At 39.1% G+C, this 15,914-nt stretch overlaps 1 pseudogene; it reads right to left on the bottom strand.

The window, feature by feature from the left end:
• Positions 1-12,195: 12,195 nt before the first annotated feature.
• LOC114212220 (NADH dehydrogenase [ubiquinone] 1 beta subcomplex subunit 1 pseudogene) lies at positions 12,196-12,369 on the bottom strand (annotated as a pseudogene).
• Between the last annotated feature and the right edge of the window lie 3,545 nt (positions 12,370-15,914).

The following is a 15,914-nucleotide window of genomic DNA, read 5'->3' as shown; positions in this document are numbered from 1 at the left end:
GTGGATGTTCAAGAGGCCACTGGGTATAAGGCTCTGGAGCTAAGAGAAAGATTTAGGCTGAAGAATAAGTTCTAGAGAAATCAGCACAGATTTAGTAACTGGAGCTGTGGGATTAGATGAGCTTTTTCAAAGAGAGCCCTCTTCACATGACCCTGTTGAAAAAGAAGGTGAAAAAAAACAACCAACCAATTGTCTCTAGATACATAAATCATCAATTTGGCAAGGCAGTAAACTTGGTGAGTGACTCATATTTTCTTTGAAACGTTCTTATGTTTTTAATTTCCAATAAACCTAATTGCCTAGGTTACCAAATGGTCTGTGTGATAAATTACATATATGTTATTCTGAGTTACCCAAGTGTTAACAGTGGCTGTGGCAGAGATTGTTAGGAGCTTCCTGCAATCTTTCTCTTCTTCCTTAGAAATGGGAACCTTGATGTTTAGCTTGGCACATTGGTGCCCAAATTACTAATTCAGTCCTAATAGAACTATATTATTAGAGTTTTATTCAGATTTTCTATTTCTTCTAGAGCTAGCTTCAGTAGTTTGTGCCTTTCCAGGAATTTTTCCATTTCATCTAGGTTATCTAATTTGTTGGATACAATTGTCCATAGAATTCCCAATACTTTTCATTTATGTTAGGTCTGTAGTAATGTCCTCTTTTATTTCTGATTTTAGTAATCTGAGTCTTCTCTTTTTTTCTTAGTCTAAAGAATTGTCAATTTTGTTGGTCTTTTCAAAAAAACAACTTTTAGTTTTGGTGATTTTCTATATTATTTTTCTATTCTATATTATTTCTGTTTTAATTCTTATTATTTCCCTCCTCCTGCTTGCTTTGGGTTTAATTTGCTCTTCTTTTTCTAGTTTCATAAGATAAGAGGATAGGCAACAGATTTGTTATCTTTCCTTTTTGAAAATGTAAGCATTTGCAAGCTATAAATTTCCTTAAGAGCACTGCTTTATCTGAATCATATAAGTTTTAGAATATTGTGTTTTCATTTTCATTCATCTCAAAGTATTTTCTAATTTCGCTAGTGATTTCTTCTTTGATCTTTTATTTATGTTTTTTAATTTCCACATATTTGTGAATTCCACAAGTTCTTCTGTTATTAGATTTAATTTCATTCCATTGTGGTTAGAGAAGATACTTTGTATGATGTCGGACCTTTAAATTTTATTGAGATGTGTTTTATGGCTTCATATATGTTCTATTCTGGAGAATGGTGCATGTGCACTTGAGAAGAATGTGTATTCTGTTGTGGTTGGACGGAGTGTTCTATAAATGTCTATTAGGCCTAATTGGTTTATAGTGTTAAGTCTTTAATTTTTTTCCCCAATCTTGTCTTTTATTTTCTTGTTGATCTTCTGTCTAGTTGTTTTATTCATTATTGAAAGTAAGGTGTTGAAGTCTCCACCTATTATTGTAGAATTGTCTATTTTCCCCCTTCAATTCTTTCAGTTTTTGGTTCATTTTTTTTTTTTTTTGGCCCTGTTGTAAGATGAATACAATGAATACATGTTTATAATCACTACATCTTGAGGGATTGATTCTTTGATCTTTAGAAAATGTCCTTCCTCATTTCTAGTAACAATTTTTATCTTAAAGTCCATTTTGTCTGATATTAGTATAGTCATTGTAGCTTTCTTTTGGTTACTCTGCATGGTGTATCTTTTCTCATCCTTTTGCTTTCCACCTATTTGAGTCTTTGCATCTAAATTGTCTCTTGCAGATACAACATAGTTGGATCTTTTTCTAAACCATTCTGCCAATCTCTGCCTTTGATTGGAGTATTTAAACCATTTACATTTAATGAAATTATTAGTAATATAGAATTTGGGTCTGTCATTTTGCCATTTGTTTCTGATTTGTCTCATGTACTTTTGTTTATTCCTCTTATTGCCTTGTCTTGTGCTAAATATTTTCACTGTACCATTTTTATTCCCTTAAATAGTTTTTTTTAGTGTGTGTGTGTGTGTATATATATATATATATATATATATATATATATATATATACATAGTTGTTTTATTAGTGGTTGCCTTGGAGACTACAATTAACATCTAAACTTCTAATAATCTAGTTTGTACTAGTACCAACTTGATTTTAATGGTATACAGAAACTTTTCTCCCATATAAGTCCATTCCTTCCCTCCTCCTTTGTGCTATTATTGACATACAAAGTACCTTATTATACATTATATGCCCAATGACACATATTTATAAGTATTGCTTTATGCAGTTGTCTTTTAAATCAGATGGGAGAAGAAAAGGGTTTCAAACAAAAGTTACATTTATAGTCTTTTATATTTACCTATGTGTTACCTTCACCAGTGATCTTTATTTCTTCATGTGGGAAGAGGGAAATGTAAATAGGGTAAGTTAAAGTGCCACAAAGCTCATTGTTCTTACCATGATTCAGTGACTCTTTTTGGATAAATGTTTCTTGGATTATTGCAAGTCTTGGATGTATATCCAGCATTCTGAAAAGGACTTTGTCAATTTTTGCCTGTGTTCTCATAACTTTTATGGAGGAATGGATTTTTGGAGATCTTTATTTTGCCATTCCCACTAAAGTCACTCTAGTGCCTAGCTAAAAGTTCCCTATCTTTCTATAACTATTGTGACTGTGTGACTAAGTTTTGGCCAATGAATTATAAAAGGTATTGTGTGGCAGCTTCTGAGGAAACCAACTTAAAAAATAGCTGTCGGGGCACCTGGGTGGTGCAGCCAGTTGAGCCTTCGCCTCTTGGTTTCAGCTCAGGTCATGGTCTCAGGGTCTTGGGATCAAGCTCTGCATTGGACTCCACACTCAGTGCAAAAGTCTGCTAAAGTTTCTCTCTTCCTCTGTCTCAGCCTCTCCCCCCTGCTCTCTTTCTAATAAATAAATCTTAAAAACAAACAGACAAAAACACAGCTGTCATGTGCCCTTTGCTCCCTTCCTATTCCCTTCCTCCGATCTGCTACCTGGAATAGGAATATAAGGTTAGAGGTCTGGCAGCAATCTTGGACCCTGAGAATGAGGACCACAGCCTAAGAATGGAGAGCTATAAATAGAAACCTCATGATGATTTTGGAGCTACCGTACAAGCTCTAGACAGCCTGTTTCCAGATATATTAGATAAATATTTTTCTCTCTTACTATTTTTAATATTCTCCCCTCTGATAATTGCAGCTGAAATTAATTTTGACTCGTATAGTACTTACCATTGGACTGTAGAACTATTAGTTGCTCTTACTTTTTAAAATATTTTTTGTATTACCTGGTTTTTCCTTATTAACACTTATTATTTTATGTGAGAAAAAGCTATTTACATGTAAATATATATAGTATATTAATGTATATACTAAAACATACATATATTAATTTAATATATAAATATAGATATAAAAATACATATATGTCACATTTGTGTGTATATCACATATATTAATGGACATACACAAACATACCTTTCCATCTTTTTATGTTTTAGAGGGTTGAAAACTGTCTTCTTTTACATGGTCATATATCAGAATGATGCATTTCCAAAATAATTGGAACACAATCAAAACTAGTCAATCAAGGAAATCAAGAATTCAATCCCAAGACTTTGTTTCAGTTGTTAGGATTGGGGGGAGGTGAGGATGAGTTAGAGGTGGGGGAGGAGATTACAGTGTGTGGGAGATGGGGGTGGATGGAGACTGGGGAAAGACATGCTAGTAAAATAAGGAACACTGACACACATCAGCATAGCAAGGTCTGAAACAGCCCCTTCTCCCCGACTCCTGTTTTTGGTGGGAGACAATCCATTAGGATCTAAAGACTCTAATGTTATTTCAACGTTCATATAATCTTTACAACAGTGTTTTTCCTGTCTCCTCTGACTACTACATAATTAAAACCAGGTAAGCCAGTTCTCCACCCAGAACCATTACAGAGGAGGCAGCCTGATTTCAATGGTATACAGAAACTTTTCTCCGATATAAGTCCATTCCTGGAGTTACCTTGAAAAAAAAAAATATATATATATATATGATTTAAGCTTAGGTGACTGCCACACTTACTTAAAATATAAAGGAAATGGTTTAGATGAGATTAGAAACAAAAGATCAGAATAAGCACTTCTTTAACCTCTTATGAAAACAAGAATTTAAGCTTCTCTCTGGAACTTTCTATGTGATAATAGAATGGCTGAGTCTTCCATGTTCTCTTTTCCTGCATTGTTTTTAATCAGCTACATATACATAAATTTTAAAAATAAAATAGTATTAAAAAGTTCAAAATCACCACTCCTTGCCCTCCAATCCTACTCTCTAGAACCAACTGCATTCTTTTGTTTATTCTTTTATTAGTTGCCTATTTCTAAACACTATGTTTATTACATTAATATTTATCATATTTAGACATCGTTTATAGCTTTAGCTTTCTGAATCAATTAGTTTCAAGTTAGAAAAATAAAACCCTCATCAGATTATTTAGTAAAGAAAATGTGATGCAGCTATAAAGGGATTGGAACTGTCATTCTCAATTTGGGGTGATTCTGCCCCCCAGGGAACATTTGGCAATGTTCAAACAATGTCTGGAGACATTCTGTTGTAACAGCTATGTTGAGGCTACTGGTATCTAGTGGACAGTCGGTCCATGGATGCTGCTAATCATCTCATAACACACAGGACAGCCCCCACAACAAAGAATCATCCAGCCCAAAATATAAATAGTGTTAAGGTTGAGAAGAAACCTTAGAAGAACTGGAAAGAACTGGGGGAGGTGGGGGCAACCCTAGGATCAGCAACTGCAGAAAGCCACTATCATTCCAGAGCCAGTGGGTCAGTGTGAGAAGGCAGTGCTAACAAAGGCCATCACAGGAAGCAACAAACCCGGTAGGATGGCCTGGCAATATCAGGAAATGTTCAGAGGAAACTGAGGACATAAAGGAGAAGGAGTTACTACCAGAGATGTTGCCCAAAGCGGAGAGAATGAGAAAGAGAAATATCCATAGCCCTTGCAATAGGAGCCCAAGAGGGGAAGGCAGGGTATGAATTAGAGAGCAAATAGGCCAGTTCTCAGCACACCTTTCCATTATGGAAGATGGGGATCAAACTCTATTTAATGGCCACTTCCCTCACTACTCTCCTTTCTTCAAATACATTAGAAAGTCTATCCATTTTCTTTTTTTCTTTTCAGTGATCTCCTTCTTGTAATCCTCTTTCCTTATATATATCCTTTGAATACATTCATAAGTTTCCATATCTTTTCCTTTTAAAGAAATTTTACCTCTTCTTACACTGTCTGTTAGTATTTGTTAATTACATTATTTTTCCTAATGAGACAGCCACACAATAAATAATCAATCTCTTTCATCTGACCTGTCCCAGAATTAGTGGTAGTCCCAGAATGCTTGTGCCAGTCTAGAGATGAGAAGCCCTGGACGTAGCAAAGCAAATCCAAATATCTTGCTGTGGTAGTAGTCGACATTGTTGTTGTCTTGCCCTGATCCCTTGTACTGTGCTGGTGCCCTATCCTCAACTATTGTAGTGTTGCTGCTAATGGCTCAAACATATGCCCTTCCCTGGAGAACTATTCTTGGCCAATGAGAGCCACCTTATGGGGAAATGCCTGGGAGGCTATATCTAGCCTCCAGGCAATGTGCAGCCAGTGACTAACTGATATGGGGATACAAAACCCAAGCCCCCTTGCCTCAAAGAGGACAATTCTGTGGTGTCATTCACACTCCAAAACTCCCCATGGGATCAGGCTTAAGTTAGACTTCAACTGAAACCTCATCTTTGTTTAGCCGCTTCCCCTGCTCTATCTTGCTTCCCTTTATGTTCTTCCAAGTTTCTCCTGAAAGCGCAATTTCAATGTGTCTCTTGAATAAGAACCCAGCTTCAGTCTCTGTTTCTAGAAACCCAGCTGAAGACAATGATGAACATCAGACATTTTTTGGCTTCCCAGCATGCATTCTCCCTTCCTAATAGCACCAGAGTTTCCTTTGGGAAATGATCTCCCCATCCCTTTTGAACAGTCTTGATGTGACCGAATCTGCGTACATGCTCTGCCGTCATGGAAGCTGCAGGAGCTTGTGAAGGTCCCTTCCATTAAACGCTTCCTCTCACTGTTTTTGTATAGCAGGGCCAGGCATGTGACCTAAATTCAGCCAATTTGATATTCTGTCCTGGGATTATGAATCTTAAGTAATACAAAGATAGAATGGTTCTTTGGGGTTCATTTATTCCATTACAGACTTCTACTAGCCTGTTTCTCCTTCTCAACCTTTCTGAGCCTTTTAGTGTCCAAAGCCTTGGCTCCTGCCCATTTTCAAGCTACTTGGCTAGCCTTTTATGAGTGCTCCAAATCCTTCCAGCAATTTCCCTCTTGTGTAAAGTCTCTCACCCAGGTTCTCTTGCCTATCACCAAAAGAATAATAAGTAATGCAGTTATATTACTGTCTTTTTTCTAAGTGCAGAGTGAAAACAGATCTGGGACAGGACCACTGATTCAGAAGAGGACAGACACAGGGCTTCTGAGCTTAGTGAGGAACAGCCTGTCTGGACAGCTCTCCTGGCTTCAAGGAAGAGGTAGGTGTAAACAAAGCATTTCTCAACTGGGTAAATTATACTTTGATCCTATGTGAGATGCTGAATTAGTCTCTTGTCTTAGAAAGCCATCGTCTGGCTTTCAACGTCCAAATATACATACACCCCAATCTGAAACTTCCCCTCAGTTGAGTTTTTCCTTTTCTTATATGTTGATGCATTTTTTTCCATTTCTTTTCTTATATGTTCAATCCTGAAAATAGAAGAATTCAATGGTATGAAGACAGCTGTACCCCCTAATAAAAATATCTCTTGGAGGAAAAGTTTTTCTTATGAGTGGAATTTTCCCCCAAAATTGTTTGGGTTTTGGATTATAGGGAAGGAAATGAGCTCGACAGAAAAACCAAAATAGACACACATGATTCCAGAGGAATCTAAAGACAACCCTCTGGTCTGAGTTACCAGGCAACTATCTTTCCAAGATTGCTATCATTTTGATTTTATAGAATAATCAGGTACTTGAATTTCTGATTCAAGAGATCTTGGGATCATCATAAATTTATCTTCACGAGTTTAAAAAAGTATAAGCAGAAACCTCTCTCTTTCTTGGCAAACATGGTCTACTGTTATTGGTTTTTTTTTTCACAGTTTCTTTGTTGTGTGCCTTCAAAGTTGTGTGTTAACAGGTTTTCATCTGTTTGGGATGCTTTTGTTGGATCCTGGTGAGAGTAGGGATGAATGGGAGCCCACTCAAGATACTGATTTCTAGTTGCTTCAGATTCTGATCTTACGGTCAGTAACAAGTTTTATCCATAAGAAACAAAAGAAAAAATTGCACATAAACATGTAGAAACAAAGAAAAAAAGCCAAGTGTCCACTACATGTATTATTTACCATTGACTCTCAAAATCTAGGTACTGTCTAGCCACAATGAGGACAATTCTTAGTTATTAGGGGAGAAAGTATCTATGGAAGATTGGAGGTGAAATCATCTACCTCAAACCTTTTATTTTATAGTTAAGGAAACTTATGCCTTAGGTGACTGTGACCTTCTACTGTCACCCAGTTAGTTCTCCTGGTTCTCAGGTCTTCAGACATGGACTGGAACTACACCACTGGCTTTTCTGAGTCTCTAGTTTGCAGACAACACATTACGGTACTTTTCAGCCTCCAAAATCATGTGAACCAATTCTTTATAATACATTTCTAACTTCATATATATATATTGATTCTGTGTCTCTTTGCTGTGTTTCTAACTTCAGATATATATCTATAGATAGGTATATCTAGATCAATAGATAGATAGATAGATCTAGATAGATAGATAGATAGATAGATAGATAGATTCTGTGTCTCTAGAAAACCTTGACTAATACAGCATCCTTGTTTGGCTTCCTCTCCTTCCCTGTCCTGCTTCACTCACTTTCTAAATGGCCTTCCCTGGAAACATTTCCTTAATAAATCACTTCTACATGAATCCATACCTCAAAGTCTGCTCTAGGGCACCTGACCATCTAGGATAATTCCCCAATACCCCCCTTTTCAAGGCCACTCCAGCCCCTCCCATAGGATGCCCCACATCACCCCATGATCTAGTAACTACAGGGTTAATGCTTGATCCAGCAGGGGTCCTCCTGGACCTGTTGCTTTTGCCCTGCATAATCATTGCCTGGGCCACAGCAGTAGTTAAGTATTTTGAATACCAACCCCAGAGCCTCTTTAAGTGTGAGGGCTATATAACATAAAAACTAACCAGAGTGTCTGCTCCATTCATAACATCTCCTAGTTTTCAGATAGACTTAATATGTAGGGGAGGTCCTCCTGGCCATGTTTGAGCCACACGAGCCTGCCATTTTGGCCATGATTGATCAGGCCAAGGATAGACACCTCACCCAAGCTGGGCTAATCAGTTTCTCTCCCCCCAGAAACTTGAAACTTGAACTGAGGGACAGAGGGTTGGTATTTGTTGGAGCTGAGTCACCATAGTGGCATCATCACCCTAAGGGGAAGGTCTATGAACACCTGGTCTTGCCCTATCCAAGACTTGAATGTTGAACTCTTCCAGGAATAGCTTTCCAATACATTTTTGCTAGGGTAGCTTTTTGATTCTTGGAACCAGAAAACTCTTACCTAATATCCTATATTAACATCTGGAACGAGCACTGCTTGTTTGTCTTGTGTATCCAGCACTTAGTGCCTCCAGCACTTAGCATAGTACCAGCATGGATTAAGCACCAACCTAATACATATGTGCTGCCTCCACACACAGTTCTCTGTTTGGTTATGTATTTTATTATTATTTCTGTAGGAAAGAGAAGAGCACCTTATGTACATGTAAATATACAGGCTTGAAAATGGGAAAATTTCACCATATCACTTGAGTATGTGTGATCTCTGGAGGAAAAAACAAATTTAGGGGCACCTGGGTGGCTCAGTTGGTTAAGCCCCTGCCTTTGGCTCAGGTCATGATCCCAGAGTCCTGGGATCGAGCCCCACATTGGGCTGCCTGCTCAGCGGAGAGCCCGCTTCTCCCTCTCCCGCTGCCGCTCCCCCTGCTTGTCCTCTTTCAAATGAATAAATAAAATCTTTAAAAAAAATTAAAATTAAAATAAATAAAAATTTAAAAATTAAAAAAAAATTTAAATGCCTCCTGCTTGTGTTCATACTTTTTCTTCATCAAGGTTTCCTCCAACGAGTTAGCCTATCTCATGGCCTACCTTTGTTTCTTTAATGTAACATAGTTACTAAGCTGATTAGTTTTTAAAAGCTTTAAGGTTAAAAATCTTAACTTGAATTTAGGAGGTCTCTGAAATCCCTGTCAGGTTGGTGAACTTGTACTCACTGCTACGAAGTAAACCATGCGGGCCCTATCTCTGATTTCCCCAAGTCACTATTCAACCTTACTCCATTTATTTTCTTTCTTTGCTCACTCTGTATTCTATACCTCCTGCTTCTCCATTTTCAGCTCTGAAGTTAGAAATTGTAGCAACTACAGGTTAGGAATTTAGAGAAAACAACTGTGCTCAAGATACAGTCTTTTTCACTCTGCTAACATGAACTAGTCCTATAAGGAAGGAGAAGTAAATTTGGGAATATAAGTTAACAAGTTAACCATCCATGCTGTTGCTACTCACATCTTGAGAGAGAAAACCAGAAGTCTTACCTCCAGAAATCAGGTTGTTGTCATCATCATTTCCAGAGAATCAGGCCAGCAAGAGGGTGCTCTCAGGCAGAAAACAACTGGTTTTGCTCCTGGTGGCTTCTGCTGAATCATCAGTAACAGCCACTCAACATGTGGGTGTCCACAGCAGCCATAAAAACAGGCAGAAATATACAGAGGGAAAAAGTTGAGTTCTACCTCTTGCTTGTCAGCAGACCCAGTCTGTCATTAATTTGAAGGGGTTTGAAAGTTCAAGCAAACAGAACTTTAAAGGATTTGCCGGTATTGTTGGCTTAACTAGGAAGTCTGTGCAAGCCAGAGACTTAGGAATGGAGCACATAGACCCAAAGAAAATGCTTTTTGTGTGTATAGGGCAAGAAAATGGACTTGAACCCATAGGACCTATGAAATATTTTCATTTTCTACCACTTGAGAAAGATCTGTGACAAAGGTGTTACATGAACCTAGTAACAGAAAAGTCTATGAAAGATACCTTAACTTCTGAGGGTGTGACAGCTAATAAGAAAGAGGCCTTCTCATCACGATTCCAAAGCATTACTTCATTTTGCCCTAGGGTGACTCAAGTGTGTCCATCAAAGCAGAGAAACTGTTTGAACATGGGAACACACCCACTAAACTGCTGTTTATTAACTTTGGGTCCGTGAAAACAAAGCCAAGTCTTCACCTTGAATATAGGAAAGCTGAAGACAGTAGGCTCTTGTTCAGGTATCTCGGTTCCATCCTTGCAATAGTGAGACATGACACCATTTACGGAAGGCCTAAATGTGCCAGGCATTCTGCTAGGCCATCATACACATTGTGTCACAGAGTCTCCCGGACAACTCAGTAAGGCACATATTACTTCCACTCTCTGTTTTTCCAAAGAGGAAACTGAGTCTCAGAGAGGCTAAATGATTTGCCCATGACCACCTGGTGGGTGGAAAGCAAAGATTAGAATAGAGCTTTGTCTGTCCCAAAGGCCCAGGCTCTTTGCTAAGAGGAAATGCCTGGAAAAACCGAGAGTTGTTTCCTGCCCCTCTGAGCTGCAGAAAGAGACATAGCCTGTCTCTCTCCTTCCTTTCAACTTAAGTAGCATTTCCTTGCTAAGTGTGGTCTCCAGACCAGCCTATCACCTCAGTATCTTCCGGAAGCATCTTAGACATACAGAAACTCAGGCCCTACTCCAGCCCTACTAAGCCAGAATCCACTCTAAAGTTGGAAGAGAACTGATCACCTTCCTCACTGGTACCTCTATTACAGGCCTTTAATAACGGACTAATTATTCTGTGGCAAAGAGCAACTCCGAGAAACAGTTTCTGTGCCCTTCAGCAAACCTCTGACTTTTGAAATGTGTTCCTTCCACTGAAAAGGGGGTCTCACTTCTACTGACCCCTTGCCAGAGCAGAAATCTCCATCAGACAAGCACAGGAAAGAAGCAAGGGAAGCATTTCAGCAGGTTTTGCTGATAAGGCTGTGGACAGTTGCATTCCCTGGCACCTGCGTAGTACAAGGTAATGCTAAATATTAACACCTAAGAAGATTAGTGGGGATTGCAGGAGGAGAGTCTCACTGGGTTAAAGGTCACTTGCTCACAAATCTCCTCAGTACGAGGGAGGCTCAAATAGTCCTTAGGGAGGAGCCTCACAGTTAAAGCAACAAGGCAGGAGGCCAGGAGGAAGGTCCCTGTTCTAGGGGCCTCCTGCAGGGTATGAGTTCTGTTTCTCCACCATGGGTGGTAACCAGTTATGGCGACTAGACTTAAAGGGACTTCTCTTCCAGAGGGGAGAGTGGACCTAAGTGAAAGACAAATACGGTACAATTTCACTTACATGTAGAATCTGAAAAACAAAGCAAATGAACAAACAAATGGGAAGGGCTTCTTGAGGCTCCAGGGTTTGGATAGAACAAAGGGTTACTTAGGCAGAGGAACTTAGTGAGAGAGACAAGAAAAGAAAGAGTAAACTTGAAATAGAGTGAAGAGTTTGGTAAATAAAAGAAGGTAACTCAAGATGGAAGAGAGAGAGGAAATTCTTCACTCCTACAACCATAAAATCATATCCATTTTTTCACTGAGATCACCTTTTTTCTTTTTTTTTTTTTTGAGATTTAAATGCCATTAGCTCCAACTCCTGGATCCTCGGAAACCTAAAGCCCTCCCAAAGGTGTCTTCAGGTTACCAGGGCTCATTTTCTTGTGGGTCCATTAGGTTTACAGTTGCACATCTTTTTTTTTTTAATAATGAATGTGTTTTTATTTTTCTCCTAATTTAAAAAAATTTTTTTACGTTTTATTTATTTATTCATGAGAGTCAGAGAGAGAGAGAGAGAGAGAGGCAGAGGCAGAGGGAGAGGGAGAAGCAGGCTCCCTGCAGAGCAGGGAGCCTGATGCGGGACTCGATCCCAGGACTCTGGGATCATGACCTGAGCCGAAGGCAGACGCTTAACCATCTGAGCCACCCAGCCGCCCAATTTCTGTCCTAATTTTTAAAATGTGAACATTCTGGAATTCAGTCACGGCCTTTACTTCCAGGTGACTCCTTCACAGCGTCTCCGTTCCCTCTTAAACAGCACACTCCTGTTCCAGAAGGCAGTTAGCTTTTCAGCATTCTTTCTGTCTAGATAACGTCCAAGGACAAATCCCACAGGCATGAGTATATGTAACCGGTGGTCACGAGCAATCTGAATTACGTTCATTACGAGTGCTGCAGCCTTGGTGTCAAAACGACCCCACAACCACTCTGCACATCTTTCTAATGCTCAAGTCTCTTCTATGGAACACCATAGCAATGATTGCACCCAGCACAATACTTGGTTATCTTATTCAGTGCATAGAATGATTGTGCCCAGGTAGAATTAAATGCTAATTATTTTATTGATAAGGAAGGATATGGTGGCTCAGAGATGTTTAGAAATTAGGCCAAGGATCTTAGCAATATTTTTCTAGATATCTCTCCTCAGGCAAGGGAAACAAAAATAAAATAAACTACTGGGACTACACTAAAATAAAAAGCTTTTGCACAGCAAAGAAAGTCAGAAACAAAACGAAAAGGAAATCTGCCGAATGGGAGAAGACATTTGCAAATGATAAATTTGATACGGGGTTAATATCCAAAATATATAAAGAACTTATAAAGCCAACATCCAAAAGACAAATAATCTGATTAACAAATGGTAGACATTTTTTCAAGGAAGACCTACAGATGGCTAATGGACACGTGAAAAGCTGCTCAACATCACTCATCATCAAAGAAATACAAATCAAAACCACATGAGATATTGCCTTACACCTGTCAGAATGGCTCTTGTCAAAAAGACAAGAAATAACAAGTGTTGGTGAGGTTGTAGAGAAAAAGGAACCTTCACGCTTTGTTGGTGGGAATGTAAATTGGTGCATCCACTGTGGAAAACAGTATGGAGGCTCCTCAAAAACTTAAAAAATAGAAATACCATATGATCCACTAATTCCACTATTGAGCATTCACCCAAAGAAAATGGAAGCACTAATTCAAAAAGATATGTGCAGCCTTATGTTTATTGCAACATTATTTACAACAGCCTAGACATGGAAGCAACCCGAGTGTCCAACCACAGATGAATGGGTAAAGATGTGGTACACACACACACACACACACACACACACCACACACATACACACACACAGAGGAATAGTACTCTGTCATAAAAAAGAATGAAATCTTGCCATTTGAGACAACATGGATGGACCTAAGTGAAGTAAGTCAGATAGAGAAAGACAAATACCATATAATTTCACTTACATGGGGAATCTGGAAAAAAAACAGGCAAATGAACAAACAAAGCAGAAACACACTCATAAACAGAGAAAACAAACTGGTAGTTGCTAGAGGGGAGGTAGGTGGGAAGATGGGCAAAAAGGGGTGAGGGGAGTGGGAGATACAGGCTTCCAGTTATAAAGGAATAAGTCACAAGGATAAAAGATACAGGATAGGGAATACAGTCAATGGTATTGTAATAGTGCTGTATGGTGACAGATGGGGAGTTGCACGTGTGGTGAGCACAGCATAACATCGAGTTCTCAAATCACTATGTCATACACCTGAAATGAATGTAACATTGTGTGTCAAAACTATATTTCAAAATAAATAAATAAATAAATAAATAAAATGTTAGGTGATTAATTTTGAGAATTGTACTTGTTCATATTAAGCTCCTTTGGAAGTTTGTTTATAGATTCAGCTGCTTGTAGCTCAAATATTGATCTGTTTCCTGGATCCTGAAGATGGATGGGACAGGACTGCAGTGTTTGGGTTTACAATAGTTAACCTAAAGGCCTTTTTAAAGGTAGTCTGAGAAATTGTTGAGTGGTAAATATCGAGAGCCCTTTAACCATGGAAATGTTTTCATACCTACTATTGTATGTGTGTGTGTGTATCATTTGAAATTTGTTATCAATGCCTCTATATTTCAAAATCCAAGAGAGGGGCTAATGCTAAAAAAAAGCACAGTGGCCGGGCGCCTGGGTGGCTCAGTTGGTTAAGCGACTGCCTTCGGCTCAGGTCATGATCCTGGAGTCCCGGGATCGAGTCCCATGTCGGCTCCCTGCTCAGCAGGGAGTCTGCTTCTCCCTCTGACCCTACCCCTTCTTGGGCTCTCTCTCTCTCACTCTCTAAAATAAATAAATAAAATTAAAAAAAAAAAGACTGTTCTATCTTAAAAAAAAAGCATAGTGGTAAAATAGAAAAACGCATAATGATGATGTTGGTTTTATTTTTGTATGTTTATTAAAAAAAGTCCTAGGAAAGGGGAGTGGGGAAGTCTGTCTTTTGTGTTAACTTGAAGCTACTGGACTTGATTTATTTTATAGTTTATAAGATTAAAAAGTAATGCTCACTTGACTTTATAGTCAATGTTTAAATTTAATAAATGTTTTCATATTCAAAATTTTAAAAAAAGAAAGAAAGAAAGAAGAAAGAAAGGAAGGAAGGAAGGAAGGAAGGAAGAAAGAAAGAAAGAAAGAGAAAGAAAGAGAGAGAAAGAGAGAGAGAAAAAGAAAGAAAGAAAGAAAGAAAGAAAGAAAGAAAGAAAGAAAGAAAGAAAGAAAGAAAGAAAGAAAGAAAGAAAGAAAAAGAAAGACGGAAAGAAAAAGAAAGAAAGAAAGAAAAATCAGGCCAAGGAAATATAGTTGGCAAGCCAAGCAGCCAGGATTTGAATTCACATCCACCTGACTCGGCGGTCATCTGTTACGTTGGTGGCCCCAGTGACCCATGACTTCTGGTATTCATGTCCTGTGTGTTCCCTTCCCTTTGAATCTGGATTGGGCCTACGACTTGCTTCAGCCAACAGAATGCAGGTAGAGCTCTAGGTCCAAGTTCCTGGGAGCCCTGAGCTGCCATGCAAGAGGGCTGACTGTGCCCCTAAGAGATCACGTGGAGAGGGAAAAGCTCTGACACCACATGGAGAAGCTAGGCACCCAGCAGCCAGAGTTAAGGTGAAGCCCCAGACATATGATCCCAATTAAACCATTCCCATCAGCACTCACCCCCCACCCTTGACAGTGATCCTAGTGGAGGCATCAGACATGATGGACACTCTGCCCCAGCAGATATCATGTGGAACAGAGATGACTGGGTTTTGCTTTGTTCAAATTCCTGACCAGTAGAACTGTGCAAAATGATAAAAATGGTGGTTATTTATTTTTTTTAAAAGATTTATTTATTTGACAGAGAGAGACACAGTGAGAGAGGGAACGCAAGCAGAGGGAGTGGGAGAGGGAGAAGCAGGCTTCCTGCTGAGCAGGGAGCCCGATGTGGGGCTCGATCCCAGGACCCTGGGATCATGACCCGAGCCGAAGGCAGATGCTTAACAACTGAGCCACCTAGGCACCCCCAAGATGGTGGTTGTTTTAAGTCACTAAGTTTTGAGTAGTTTGTTATGAGCAATAGGTAACCAAGACATACCTCTGTCCTGTGGCTGAGGAGAAAGTGACAGTGATGAACTTATGAAGTCCTTGAACAAGACAGAAAGATGGGCAGGGAAAGAGTGGGTACAATACAATTGCCAGGGTGGAAAGAAAACAAGACAAAGGGCATAATTATGCAGACCTCTAAGTAGGGAAAACAAGAAGTAACAGAATCTTTAGGTCACATACCTTTGCCAGGCAGCATTTCTGCCCCAGAGCAATCCTCACAATAGAATTAATGCAAGGAAAATAAAAAGGCAAGATTCAGAACCGCCTGTTTTCATCAAGAAGGTTATAGGCC

This window comes from Eumetopias jubatus, unplaced genomic scaffold, assembly GCF_037043125.1.
Source record: "Eumetopias jubatus isolate StellerSeaLion01/CBP00866 unplaced genomic scaffold, mEumJub1_p1.0 scaffold_1, whole genome shotgun sequence".
NCBI classification, from domain to species: domain Eukaryota; kingdom Metazoa; phylum Chordata; class Mammalia; order Carnivora; family Otariidae; genus Eumetopias; species Eumetopias jubatus.
This window is presented reverse-complemented; position numbering and strand designations above follow the sequence as displayed.